This window comes from Rhipicephalus microplus, unplaced genomic scaffold (genome assembly GCF_043290135.1).
Source record: "Rhipicephalus microplus isolate Deutch F79 unplaced genomic scaffold, USDA_Rmic scaffold_246, whole genome shotgun sequence".
Lineage (NCBI taxonomy): Eukaryota > Metazoa > Arthropoda > Arachnida > Ixodida > Ixodidae > Rhipicephalus > Rhipicephalus microplus.
The window spans coordinates 75,001-87,500 of record NW_027464817.1 but is presented as its reverse complement, the minus strand read 5'-3'; the positions used below and the strand labels follow the sequence as shown (position 1 = coordinate 87,500).

Sequence of the window (12,500 nt, the reverse complement as noted above, 5' to 3'; positions counted from 1 at the left end):
GCTAAGGGCTCGAAACAAACCCTAAACCGCGCCAAGTACGGAGGGAACAGCGCGGCTAAGGGCTCGAAACAAACCCTAAACCGCGCCAAGTACGGAAGGAACGGCGCGGAGAGGGCTCGAGACAAAGCTCGACCCTAAACCGCGCCAAGTACGGAGGGAACAGCGCGGCTAAGGGCTCGAAACAAACCCTGAACCGCGCCAAGTACGAAAGGAACGGCGCGCAGTAGGGGTTTAAAACAAAGCTGGTCCCAAAATCGCGCCAAGTACGAAAGGAACAGCGCGGTCGAGACTCGGAAGAAAAAGCTTTCAAAGTGTCGTAGCACGATGCACACTGCTGTTCGTGTGGAACAAACGTGACTACCGTGCTGTACGGTGGAGTTCTGTGCGCAAAAGCGGCGCGTGTGTTTCTAAGCACCACAGCGTTGTGTCAAAAAAGAGGTGCCTGAGAGAAACGCATGCGACTGCCGTGCTTTGCGGCATAGCACCGTGCGCAAAAACGGTGCGCATGCAAGAGGTGTCAGAGCTAGCGAACTTGTGCCACGAGCAACAGGTCACTAAAAGCCTATAGATGACGGTGTTGGAGGAAAAGAAAAATATCGAGAAAGCACTGCGGTGTGCCGTGCGTAGGGACGGGCGCGCGTGCCACATGCCGCCGAAATATGGGTGTCGGAGAAAACAGAGTGCCGCGCGTAACGAGGGGCGCGCGTGTTACAGAGAGATATGCCCAAACGCATGAAAGTGTACGCAGGTGTCCTAAGGCAGTTTTTTTTTTTTTTCCTCATTTTGATGTCGCCCCGGCTGACGCGGTTTTCGTTTTTCCGTGCCGCCCCGGCTGACGCAGTTTTTGCGCCGCCCCGGCTGACGCGGTTTTTGCGCCGCCCCGGCTGACGCGGTTTTCGCGCCGCCCCGGCTGACGCGGTTTTCGCGCCGCCCCGGCTGACGCGGTTTTTGCGTCGCCCCGGCTGACGCGGTTCGGACTTTGCACTTTTTGGCTCACCCCGGCTGGCGGCCCACTCACTCGATCGCCAGGTCTGTTTGCCCCGGTGGTTCCACCGCCAGGCTTAAGCGCGAACTTTTTTTGTTTGTTTTCTTTTGATTAAGCGCAAGCTTTTTTCTTTGTTTTCTTTTGATTAAGCGCGGGCTTTTTTCTTTGTTTTTTTTTTTATTTCGCCCCGGCAGACGCGGTTTTTGCGCCGCCCCGGCTGACGCGGTTTTTGCCGCCCCGGCTGACGCAGTTCGGACTTAGCACTTTTCGGCTGTGCCTGGCTGGCGGCCCACTCACTCGATCGCCATGTCTGTTTGCCACAGTTTTCCCGGTGGTGCCGCACCCGGGCTCGCCCCGGCTGACGCAGTTTTCGCGCCGCCCCGGCTGACGCGGTTTCGTGCCGCCCCGGCAGACGCGGTTTTCGCGCCGCCCCGGCTGACGCGGTTTCGTGCCGCCCCGGCAGACGCAGTTCGGACTTAGCACTTTTCGGCTGTGCCTGGCTGGCGGCCCACTCACTCGATCGCCATGTCTGTTTGCCACAGTTTTCCCGGTGGTGCCGCACCCGGGCTCGCCCCGGCTGACGCAGTTTTCGCGCCGCCCCGGCTGACGCGGTTTCGTGCCGCCCCGGCAGACGCGGTTTTCGCGCCGCCCCGGCTGACGCGGTTTCGTGCCGCCCCGGCAGACGCAGTTCGGACTTAGCACTTTTCGGCTGTGCCTGGCTGGCGGCCCACTCACTCGATCGCCATGTCTGTTTGCCACAGTTTTCCCGGTGGTGCCGCACCCGGGCTCGCCCCGGCTGACGCAGTTTTCGCGCCGCCCCGGCTGACGCGGTTTCGTGCCGCCCCGGCAGACGCGGTTTTCGCGCCGCCCCGGCTGACGCGGTTTCGTGCCGCCCCGGCAGACGCAGTTCGGACTTAGCACTTTTCGGCTGTGCCTGGCTGGCGGCCCACTCACTCGATCGCCATGTCTGTTTGCCACAGTTTTCCCGGTGGTGCCGCACCCGGGCTCGCCCCGGCAGACGCGTTTTTTTTTTCTTTCGCCCCGGCTGACGCAGTTTTCGCGCCGCCCCGGCTGACGCGGTTTCGTGCCGCCCCGGCAGACGCGGTTTTTTGCGCCGCCCCGGCTGACGCGGTTTTTGCCGCCCCGGCTGACGCAGTTCGGACTTAGCACTTTTCGGCTGTGCCTGGCTGGCGGCCCACTCACTCGATCGCCATGTCTGTTTGCCACAGTTTTCCCGGTGGTGCCGCACCCGGGCTCGCCCCGGCTGACGCAGTTTTCGCGCCGCCCCGGCTGACGCGGTTTCGTGCCGCCCCGGCAGACGCGGTTTTCGCGCCGCCCCGGCTGACGCGGTTTCGTGCCGCCCCGGCAGACGCAGTTCGGACTTAGCACTTTTCGGCTGTGCCTGGCTGGCGGCCCACTCACTCGATCGCCATGTCTGTTTGCCACAGTTTTCCCGGTGGTGCCGCACCCGGGCTCGCCCCGGCTGACGCAGTTTTCGCGCCGCCCCGGCTGACGCGGTTTCGTGCCGCCCCGGCAGACGCGGTTTTCGCGCCGCCCCGGCTGACGCGGTTTCGTGCCGCCCCGGCAGACGCAGTTCGGACTTAGCACTTTTCGGCTGTGCCTGGCTGGCGGCCCACTCACTCGATCGCCATGTCTGTTTGCCACAGTTTTCCCGGTGGTGCCGCACCCGGGCTCGCCCCGGCAGACGCGTTTTTTTTTTTCTTTCGCCCCGGCTGACGCAGTTTTCGCGCCGCCCCGGCTGACGCGGTTTCGTGCCGCCCCGGCAGACGCGGTTTTTTTGCGCCGCCCCGGCTGACGCGGTTTTTGCCGCCCCGGCTGACGCAGTTCGGACTTGGCACTTTTTGGCTGAGCCTGGCTGGTGGCCCACTCACTCGATCGCCATGTCTGTTAGCCACAGTTTTCCCGGTGGTGCCGCACCCGGGCTCGCCCCGGCTGACGCAGTTTTCGCGCCGCCCCGGCAGACGCGGTTTTCGCGCCGCCCCGGCTGACGCGGTTTTTGCCGCCCCGGCTGACGCAGTTCGGACTTGGCACTTTTTGGGCTGAGCCTGGCTGGCGGCCCACTCACTCGATCGCCATGTCTGTTTGCCACAGTCTTCCCGGTGGTGCCGCACCCGGGCTCGCCCCGGCAGACGCGTTTTTTTTTTCTTTCGCCCCGGCAGACGTGGTTCCCCCCCCCCCTTTTCGCTCGCCCCGGCTGACGAGGTTTTCGCGCCGCCCCGGCTGACGCAGTTTTCGCGCCGCCCCGGCTGACGCGGTTTCGTGCCGCCCCGGCTGACGCGGTTTTCGCGCCGCCCCGGCTGACGCGGTTTTTGCGTCGCCCCGGCTGACACGGTTCGGACTTTGCACTTTTCGGCTGTGCCTGGCTGGCGGCCCACTCACTCGATCGCCATGTCTGTTTGCCACAGTTTTCCCGGTGGTGCCGCACCCGGGCTTGCCCCGGCAGACGCGTTTTTTTTTTTTCTTTTCGCCCCGGCTGACGCAGTTTTCGCCCCGCCCCGGCTGACGCGGTTTCGTGCCGCCCCGGCAGACGCGGTTTTTTGCGCCGCCCCGGCTGACGCGGTTTTTGCCGCCCCGGCTGACGCAGTTCGGACTTTGCACTTTTTGGCTGAGCCTGGCTGGCGGCCCACTCACTCGATCGCCATGTCTGTTTGCCACAGTTTTCCCGGTGGTGCCGCACCCGGGCTCGCCCCGGCAGACGCGTTTTTTTTTTTCCTTCGCCCCGGCAGACGTGGTTCCCCCCCCCCCCTCCGTCTTTCTTTTTGTTTTTTTTTTTTCGCCGCGGCTGAAGTGGATTTTTCGGTGCCTCGACGCCCCGGTAGTCGCGGTTTTTCCGTTTCCGCACGGCCCCGGCTGACGCTGCTCGGTCACAGTCGCCTTTTGTGAGGATTGCAGACTTCTTGAGCGCGGGTGTTTTTTTTTTGTTGTTGTTGTTGTTTTATTACGCATTCGCTCCAGCAGACGCTGTTTAGACTTTTTGTTTCCTCTTTTATCCTGCGACGAGGTGACGAGGTTTATTCGGTGCCCCGCCGCCCCGGCTGAAGTGATTTTTCCTGTCCCGTGCCGCCCCGGCTGACGCGGTTGGGACTTCGCGTTTGTTCGGCCGCCACGGGTTTTGGCGCACTCGCTCGGTTGCTTGTTGTTGCCACTTGTTGCGAACCCAGGTTTCTTGAGCGAGCGCGGGCGTTTTTTCTTCCTTTCTTTCTTTGTTCTATGTGTTAGCGAATCGGCCTTTAATATCACACGAGGACTCACAACCAACAATTTTCAGTTTGAAGTGTAAAAAATCTGCAGGTGTTGACGTAACTGACTTGCCCCGTACCCTTGAGTACATCCATGAAGTTCTCGTAGTACTACTAAATCGCATTATTCCAAGTGGAGAAATTCCCATAAACTTGCAAACCTCTACACGAAAATCGGTGCGCGTGATAAAGTTGAAAATTATCGTCCGATATCAAATGTGCCTTCTATAACACAAATTCTAGGAAAAAAAAAAAAAACACTTGTTCGCCGTTTTCTGCGCCGTGACTGGCAGCACTCCGGCGAAGCGAAACGGGGTCGATTCGAGCACGATATCGGCGTCTTTCGACGTGCTCGCCGGCGACCGTCGCACGAGTACGTCGCACGAGCGCGTCTGCCGGGGCGCCGTTTGCGAAGCCGACGCAAAAGTGGGAACCGCCGCTCGGATGATCGCCGCTTTCGGCAGAGTGAGTGTTGGCACTCCGGGGAAGCGAAACAGCGTGAATGCGCCCACGAAATCGGCGTATTTTGAAGTGCCCGCCGGCGACCGTCGCACGAGTACGGTAAACCGCGTCAGCCGGGGCGTAGTTCGGGACGCCGACGAAAAAGTGGGAAGCGCAACTCGGATCTTCGCCGTTTTTGCAGGAGTGAGTGGCGGCCCTCCTGCGAGACCAAGAAGCATCGATTCGTGCACGAATTCGGCGCCTTTCGACGTGATCGCCGGCGACCGTCGCTCGAGTAGGGCAAACCGCGTCTGCCGGGGCGGGCTTCGGGACGCCGATGCGAAAGTGGGAAACGCTGCTCGGATGTTCGCCGTTTTTGGCCGAGTGAGTGCTGGCACTCGGGCGAAGCCAAACGGGGCCGATTACGGCACGATATCGGCGTCTTTCGACGTGCCCGGCGGCGACCGTCGCACGAGTACGGTAAACCGCGTCAGCCCGGGCGGAGTTCGGGACGCCGATGCGAAAGTGGAGAACGCCGCTCGGATCTTCGCCGTTTTTGGAGGAGTGAGTGGCGGCACTCCGGAGAAGCCAAGGAGCGCCAATTAGCGCACGATATCGGCGTCTTTCGACGCGCTCGCCGGCGACCGTCGAACGAGTAGGGCAAACCGCGTCTGCCGGGGCGGGGTTTACGACGCCGACGCAAAAGTGGGAACCGCCGCTCGGATGTTGGCCGTTTTTGGCAGAGTGAGTGCTGGCACACCGGCGACGCGAAAGAGCGCGAAAGCGCCCACGAAAGTGGCGTATTTGGACGTGCTTGACGGCGACCGCTGCAGGAGTACGAAAAACCACGTCAGCCGGGGCGAGCGACCCACGGCGGTCTGGGTGCTTATCGCTGCTATTATAGGGGCACCCCGGCAGACGCAGAAAAAAAAAATTTTTTTTCGACCTTCTTTTTTGCTGGTCGAGCTCGGGTAACCCAGGTCGCAATGGGAGCCGCGCACGAAAGCGGCGTCGCGAGACGCGTTCGCGGTCGCTAGTCGCACGAGCTCGGCAACCGCGTCAGCCGGCGCGGAGTTCGGGATGCCGACGGCTAAGTGGGTACCGCTGCTCGGATGTTCGCCGTTTTTGGCCGAGTGAGTGCTGGCACTCCGGCGAAGCGAAACGGGGCCGATTCGGGCACGATATCGGCGTATTTCGACGTGCTCGCCGGCGACCGTCGCACGAGTACGGCAAAGCGCGTCTGCCGGGGCGAGGTTTGCGATGCCGACGAAAAAGTGGGAAGCGCCGCTCGGATCTTCGCCGTTTTTGCAGGAGTGAGTGGCGGCCCTCCTGCGAGACCAAGAAGCATCGACTCGCGCACGATATCGGTGTCTTTCGACGTGCCCGCCGGCCACCGCCGCACGAGTACGGCAAACCGCGTATGCCGGGGCGGGGTTGGCGACGCCGACGCAAAAGTGGGAACCGCCACTAGGATGTTCGCCGTTTTTGGCAGAGTGAGTGCTGGCACACCGGCGACGCGAAAGAGCGCGAAAGCGCCCACGAAAGTGGCGTATTTGGACGTGCTTGACGGCGACCGCTGCAGGAGTACGAAAAACCACGTCAGCCGGGGCGAGCGACCCACGGCGGTCTGGGTGCTTATCGCTGCTATTATAGGGGCACCCCGGCAGACGCAGAAAAAAAAAATTTTTTTTCGACCTTCTTTTTTGCTGGTCGAGCTCGGGTAACCCAGGTCGCAATGGGAGCCGCGCACGAAAGCGGCGTCGCGAGACGCGTTCGCGGTCGCTAGTCGCACGAGCTCGGCAACCGCGTCAGCCGGCGCGGAGTTCGGGATGCCGACGGCTAAGTGGGTACCGCTGCTCGGATGTTCGCCGTTTTTGGCCGAGTGAGTGCTGGCACTCCGGCGAAGCGAAACGGGGCCGATTCGGGCACGATATCGGCGTATTTCGACGTGCTCGCCGGCGACCGTCGCACGAGTACGGCAAAGCGCGTCTGCCGGGGCGAGGTTTGCGATGCCGACGAAAAAGTGGGAAGCGCCGCTCGGATCTTCGCCGTTTTTGCAGGAGTGAGTGGCGGCCCTCCTGCGAGACCAAGAAGCATCGACTCGCGCACGATATCGGTGTCTTTCGACGTGCCCGCCGGCCACCGCCGCACGAGTACGGCAAACCGCGTATGCCGGGGCGGGGTTGGCGACGCCGACGCAAAAGTGGGAACCGCCACTAGGATGTTCGCCGTTTTTGGCAGAGTGAGTGCTGGCACTCCGGCGAAGCGAAAGAGCGCGAATGCGCCCACGAAAGTGGCGTGTTTGGACGTGCTTGACGACGACCACCGCAGGAAAACGAAAAACCACGTCAGCCGGGGCGAGCGACCCATGGCGGTCTGGGTGCTTATCGCTGCTATTATAGGGGCACCCCGGCAGACGCAAAAAAAAAAAAAATTTTTTTTCGACATTCTTTCTTGCTCGTCGACCTCGGGTGACCCAGGTCGCAGTGGGAGCCGCGCACGAAAGCGGCGTCGCGAGACGGCTTCGCGGTCGCTAGTCGCACGAGCTCGGCAACCGCGTCTGCCGGGGCGGAGTTCGGGACGCCGACGGCTAAGTGGGAACCGCCGCTCGGATGTTCGCCGTTTGTGGCCGAGTGAGTGCTGGCACTCCGGCGAAGCCAAACGGGGCCGATTCCGGCACGATATCGGCGTCTTTCTACGTGCTCGCCGGCGACCGTCGCACGAGTACGGCAAAGTGCGTCTGCCGGGGCGGGGTTTGCGACGCGTACGCAATAGTGAGAACCGTCGCTCGGATGTTCGTCGTCTTTCGCCGAGCCAGTGCTGGCACTCCGGCGAAGCCGAACGGAGCCGATTCGGGCACGATATCGGCGTCTTTCCACGTGCTCGCCGGCGACCGTCGCACGAGTACGGTAAACCGCGTCAGCCGGGGCGGAGTTCGGGACGCCGATGCGAAAGTGGGAAGCGCCGCTCGGATCTTCGCCGTTTTTGGAGGAGTCAGTGGCGGCACTCCGGTGAAGCCAAGGTGCGCCAATTCGCGCACGATATCGGCGTCTTTCGACGTGCCCGCCGGCCACCGTCGCACGAGTACGGCAAACCTCGTCTGCCGGGGCGGGGTTTGCGACGCCGACGCAAAAGTGGGAACCGCCGCTCGGATGTTCGCCGTTTTTGGCAGAGTGAGTGCTGGCACTCCGGCGAAGCGAAAGAGCGTGAATGCGCCCACGAAAGTAGCGTATTTGGACGTGCTTGACGGCGACCGCCGCAGGAGTACGAAAAACCACGTCAGCCGGGGCGAGCGACCCACGGCGGTCTGGGTGCTTATCGCTGCTATTATAGGGGCACCCCGGCAGACGCAGAAAGAAAAAAAAAAAAAATGGGGACATGGCGTGCGTCACCGTGCGGCTTCGCAGCGTTGCCGAAGTCGCCGAGCCCTTCGACTGAGCCGAACGGCGGACAGGGAACGTTGGTCGGCCGTTCTAACCTGTCGGTGCCACGCCGAGACGTCGTTAAGGAAAACCGCGTCGTGGGCCTCTACGACGCCGTCGAGTCGTTGTACGTTTGGTGTCCAGCGTGTCGGCGGCGAGTAGCGGACACGTCGTTCACGACTTCGGTCTTTCGCAGTCGACGCGAACTTGCGGAGAGTCGTGGTGCCTCACGTTTTCGGCAGAAACCGCGGCGGAATTTTCCCGTGCGTGCGCGCACGACCTCGGTGCTGTGCCGTCAGCGTAGTGTTGCACAAACTCGTGGCCTACCCAAGGTGCGGTACGTTTGCGGCCGTATCCTCGGTGGGAATTTCGTGAGTAGGGTCGCAAATTCTACGACCTCGGCGGGTTTGAGAGCGACGTAGACTTGTGGCACGCTCAACGTGCCACACGTTTCGGGGCACACCCGCGGTGAAATTTTCTCGAGTACGCTCGTATTAGTGCCCAAGGAGGTCTGGGTACTTATCGCTGCTATTATGTGGGGGTTCTCGTGAGCGGCGTACGCGAAAGCGACCGGGTGTCTGATATGCGGCGGGCTTCGGCCTCGTCAAGCGTGTCCTCGGGTCTGCTCCAGGGGAATCCACGGCAGTCGTCTGCAGCCTCATCCGCTTGATGCGTTAGGGGCTGGTTGTCGGACGGTGCCGTTTTACCACGATATCGAGGTGTGTTCCGTGTCGTCCTCGGGCGATTCAGATGCGAAAGCGCCGAAGACGCGGGCGTGACCCGTCGTCTGGCGGCTTTGCAGTCTCGGCTCCGTTGCTAGTTCCGGCCGGTCCACCGACAGTGCAGCGGGCTTGGGCAACCCGCACGGCGCGACCGAGTCGATGCAACGAAAAAGAGCGAGCATGAACGTGCTTCTTGCCGCACGGCTCCCACTCGTCTTTCGGGAAGGTTGTGCCGTAGCGAGCTCGAACGCCGTCATCTCGGAGTGCAAAATAAGCGTGTTGGGGCGCCTGAAGGTGGCCTCCGCCGCACACAGACTGCGTCCGGCCCGCCGAAGGCGAGGACGGACGCGCAGTCGAACGATTACCTGGTTGATCCTGCCAGTAATCATATGCTTGTCTCAAAGATTAAGCCATGCATGTCTAAGTACATGCCGAAATAAGGCGAAACCGCGAATGGCTCATTAAATCAGTTATGGTTCCTTAGATCGTTTCTTCCTACTTGGATAACTGTGGCAATTCTAGAGCTAATACATGCAGTGAGCCTGGAGCCCTTTGGGTAACGGGTGCTTTTATTAGACCAAGATCGATCGGGTTTCGGCCCGTATTGTGTGGTGACTCTGGATAACTTTGTGCTGATCGCATGGCCACGAGCCGGCGACGTTTCTTTCAAGTGTCTGCCTTATCAACTTTCGATGGTAGGTTACTTGCTTACCATGGTTGTTACGGGTAACGGAGAATCAGGGTTCGATTCCGGAGAGGGAGCCTGAGAAACGGCTACCACATCCAAGGAAGGCAGCAGGCGCGCAAATTACCCACTCCCGGCACGGGGAGGTAGTGACGAAAAATAACAATACGGGACTCTTTTGAGGCCCCGTAATTGAAATGAGTACACTCTAAATCCTTTAACGAGGATCAATTGGAGGGCAAGTCTGGTGCCAGCAGCCGCGGTAATTCCAGCTCCAATAGCGTATACTAAAGCTGCTGCGGTTAAAAAGCTCGTAGTTGGATCTCAGTTCCAGACGAGTAGTGCATCTACCCGATGCGACGGCTCGGACTGAACATCATGCCGGTTCTTTCTTGGTGCACTTCATTGTGTGCCTCGAGATGGCCGGTGCTTTTACTTTGAAAAAATTAGAGTGCTCAACGCAGGCGAGTCGCCTGAATAAACTTGCATGGAATAATAGAACAAGACCTCGTTTGTGTTCTGTTGGTTTTTGGAATACGAGGTAATGATTAAGAGGGACGGACGGGGGCATTCGTATTGCGGCGCTAGAGGTGAAATTCTTGGACCGTCGCAAGACGAACTACTGCGAAAGCATTTGCCAAGAATGTTTTCATTGATCAAGAACGAAAGTCAGAGGTTCGAAGGCGATCAGATACCGCCCTAGTTCTGACCATAAACGATGCCAACCAGCGATCCGCCTGAGTTACTCAAATGACTCGGCGGGCAGCTTCCGGGAAACCAAAGTATTTGGGTTCCGGGGGAAGTATGGTTGCAAAGCTGAAACTTAAAGGAATTGACGGAAGGGCACCACCAGGAGTGGAGCCTGCGGCTTAATTTGACTCAACACGGGAAAACTTACCCGGCCCGGACACTGGGAGGATTGACAGATTGAGAGCTCTTTCTTGATTCGGTGGATGGTGGTGCATGGCCGTTCTTAGTTGGTGGAGCGATTTGTCTGGTTAATTCCGATAACGAACGAGACTCTAGCCTATTAAATAGGTGCGGGGTTCCCAGCACCTTACAACCTTCTTAGAGGGACAAGCGGCTCCTAGCCGCACGAAACAGAGCAATAACAGGTCTGTGATGCCCTTAGATGTCCGGGGCCGCACGCGCGCTACACTGAAGGAAGCAGCGTGTCTTTATCCCTGTCTGAAAAGACTGGGTAACCCGTGGAACTTCTTTCGTGATTGGGATAGGGGCTTGCAATTGTTCCCCTTGAACGAGGAATTCCCAGTAAGCGCGAGTCATAAGCTCGCGTTGATTACGTCCCTGCCCTTTGTACACACCGCCCGTCGCTACTACCGATTGAATGATTTAGTGAGGTCTTCGGACCGATGTCCGGCGCGGCCTTTCGGTTGCGCCGGTCTGTTGGAAAGATGACCAAACTTGATCATTTAGAGGAAGTAAAAGTCGTAACAAGGTTTCCGTAGGTGAACCTGCGGAAGGATCATTAACGGATTGTGAAGGGTGAGCGCCTCAGCTGCGTCTGCGCCCGACACTTTCTGCCGCTGACCCCGTTTGGACGCGGGGTCGGCTTTTCCCCACGGGGCTGCCTGAATGTGGAGCGGCACCCCGTGACAAATTGTTGCGCCCAGCGGACGCCAACACCGCGACCTTGGACGGTCGGCCAGGTGGCGGACGCGGGTACAAACGGCGCAACGCACTCATAGGTCGGCTTTCGACCCGCCACTGCACCGTGGCTCGAAGCGCTCGAAATGCGCGACCCGACCGCTGCGGGACCGCCTAGTACTGTAAACAGGAGCGGCGGAGCGCGAACGGCGAGTCGTGGTTACGTCGGTAGAAGGCGAGGCTGCGCGTTCCCGAAACGCCAGCCGAGTGCCCTCCCGACCGTTCGAGCGTGCAAGAACGAGACCCGACAATCGCGCGGCGACTGCCAAGTACGAGAGGAACGGCACAAGCGTCGGCGGTCGGTCAAGGAACTGGCGATGTGACGGGTCCGCTGTGCACCAGTGCATACCGTCCCGCCGTCCGCGGCAAGCGCCTCCGCGTCCTCGGGTGACGGAGGCTGCCGGTCGGTTCTTGCAGGCGAGGGATCTCGCTGGCACCGGTTCGCGTTGACGCGCGGCCGGTCATGGCACGGCGATGCGACGGCCGAGGTGCGCAGTACTCGATGGAGGAACCGCACGCTCCGATGACCGTCCCGCCCTCCGCGGCGTATGCGTACCGACCGTAATGGTTGCAGCAGCGCCGGCCGGCTTTTGAATTCGCCACACGAAACACGGTGCGAGATCGCGGTTAGGGGAGCGTCGACGTTGCCAGGCGTTTTGCTTGCTGCCGAGGGAAAGGCGGCACGGCCACGTCGCGCTCGTCGCGATTAGCGGGTCTGCGCGCTTTGGGAAGGTGCCGCAACGACTTGCCGAAAGAGGAAGCACGGAAGAACGAGGGACTTGGACGTCCCGACAATTGAACGCACTTGCGGCCAGGCCCTTGCTGGCTTCGTTCTTCCGCCTCGAGTAGGCTCGTACGCGGCTCCGGCGCCGAAAGTGGTCCTTGGCACCGACTTCGGTGGACGTGGGAAGTGCCGCGCAAGTACGGCGCGCCTGGCTCCACCTGTTGGCTAAAGTAGGCAGCCGGATCGGCATTTTGGTGTGCGGTGGCAAACCGTGGATGCGAAAAAAGCTTGTGCGATTTCGTGGAACAAAAAGCGGGGGTCCCCCTTTTTATGCGGAGGAGACCGACCCGCCTGCCGTGGTGAACCGCGACGCCACGGTAAAAACGGGAGAGGCTTGTCGATGGGACCGTGCATCCCGCGCTCCACGGAGGCCGGGAGGCGGCCGCCCGAGGAAATGTGTAGCCGTCGAGGCCCGCATCTGCGTGCACTCTTATCCAAATGGGTGTACCGCAGGCATTTTCTGGTTAGGCGGGCCAATGAGAGCGAGCACACAACGATACCTACGGGTCCGGCTTGGAGAACCGGCTTCGACG

General features: G+C 60.7%; 1 non-coding gene across 1 annotated transcript; it reads left to right on the top strand.

Annotated features, from left to right (window-relative positions):
• The first annotated feature begins 9,192 nt into the window (after positions 1-9,192).
• On the top strand, positions 9,193-11,007 carry LOC142792835 (small subunit ribosomal RNA). Its single transcript, XR_012891246.1, has one exon. It is a non-coding gene; the product is annotated as a small subunit ribosomal RNA (ribosomal RNA).
• Positions 11,008-12,500: the final 1,493 nt, after the last annotated feature.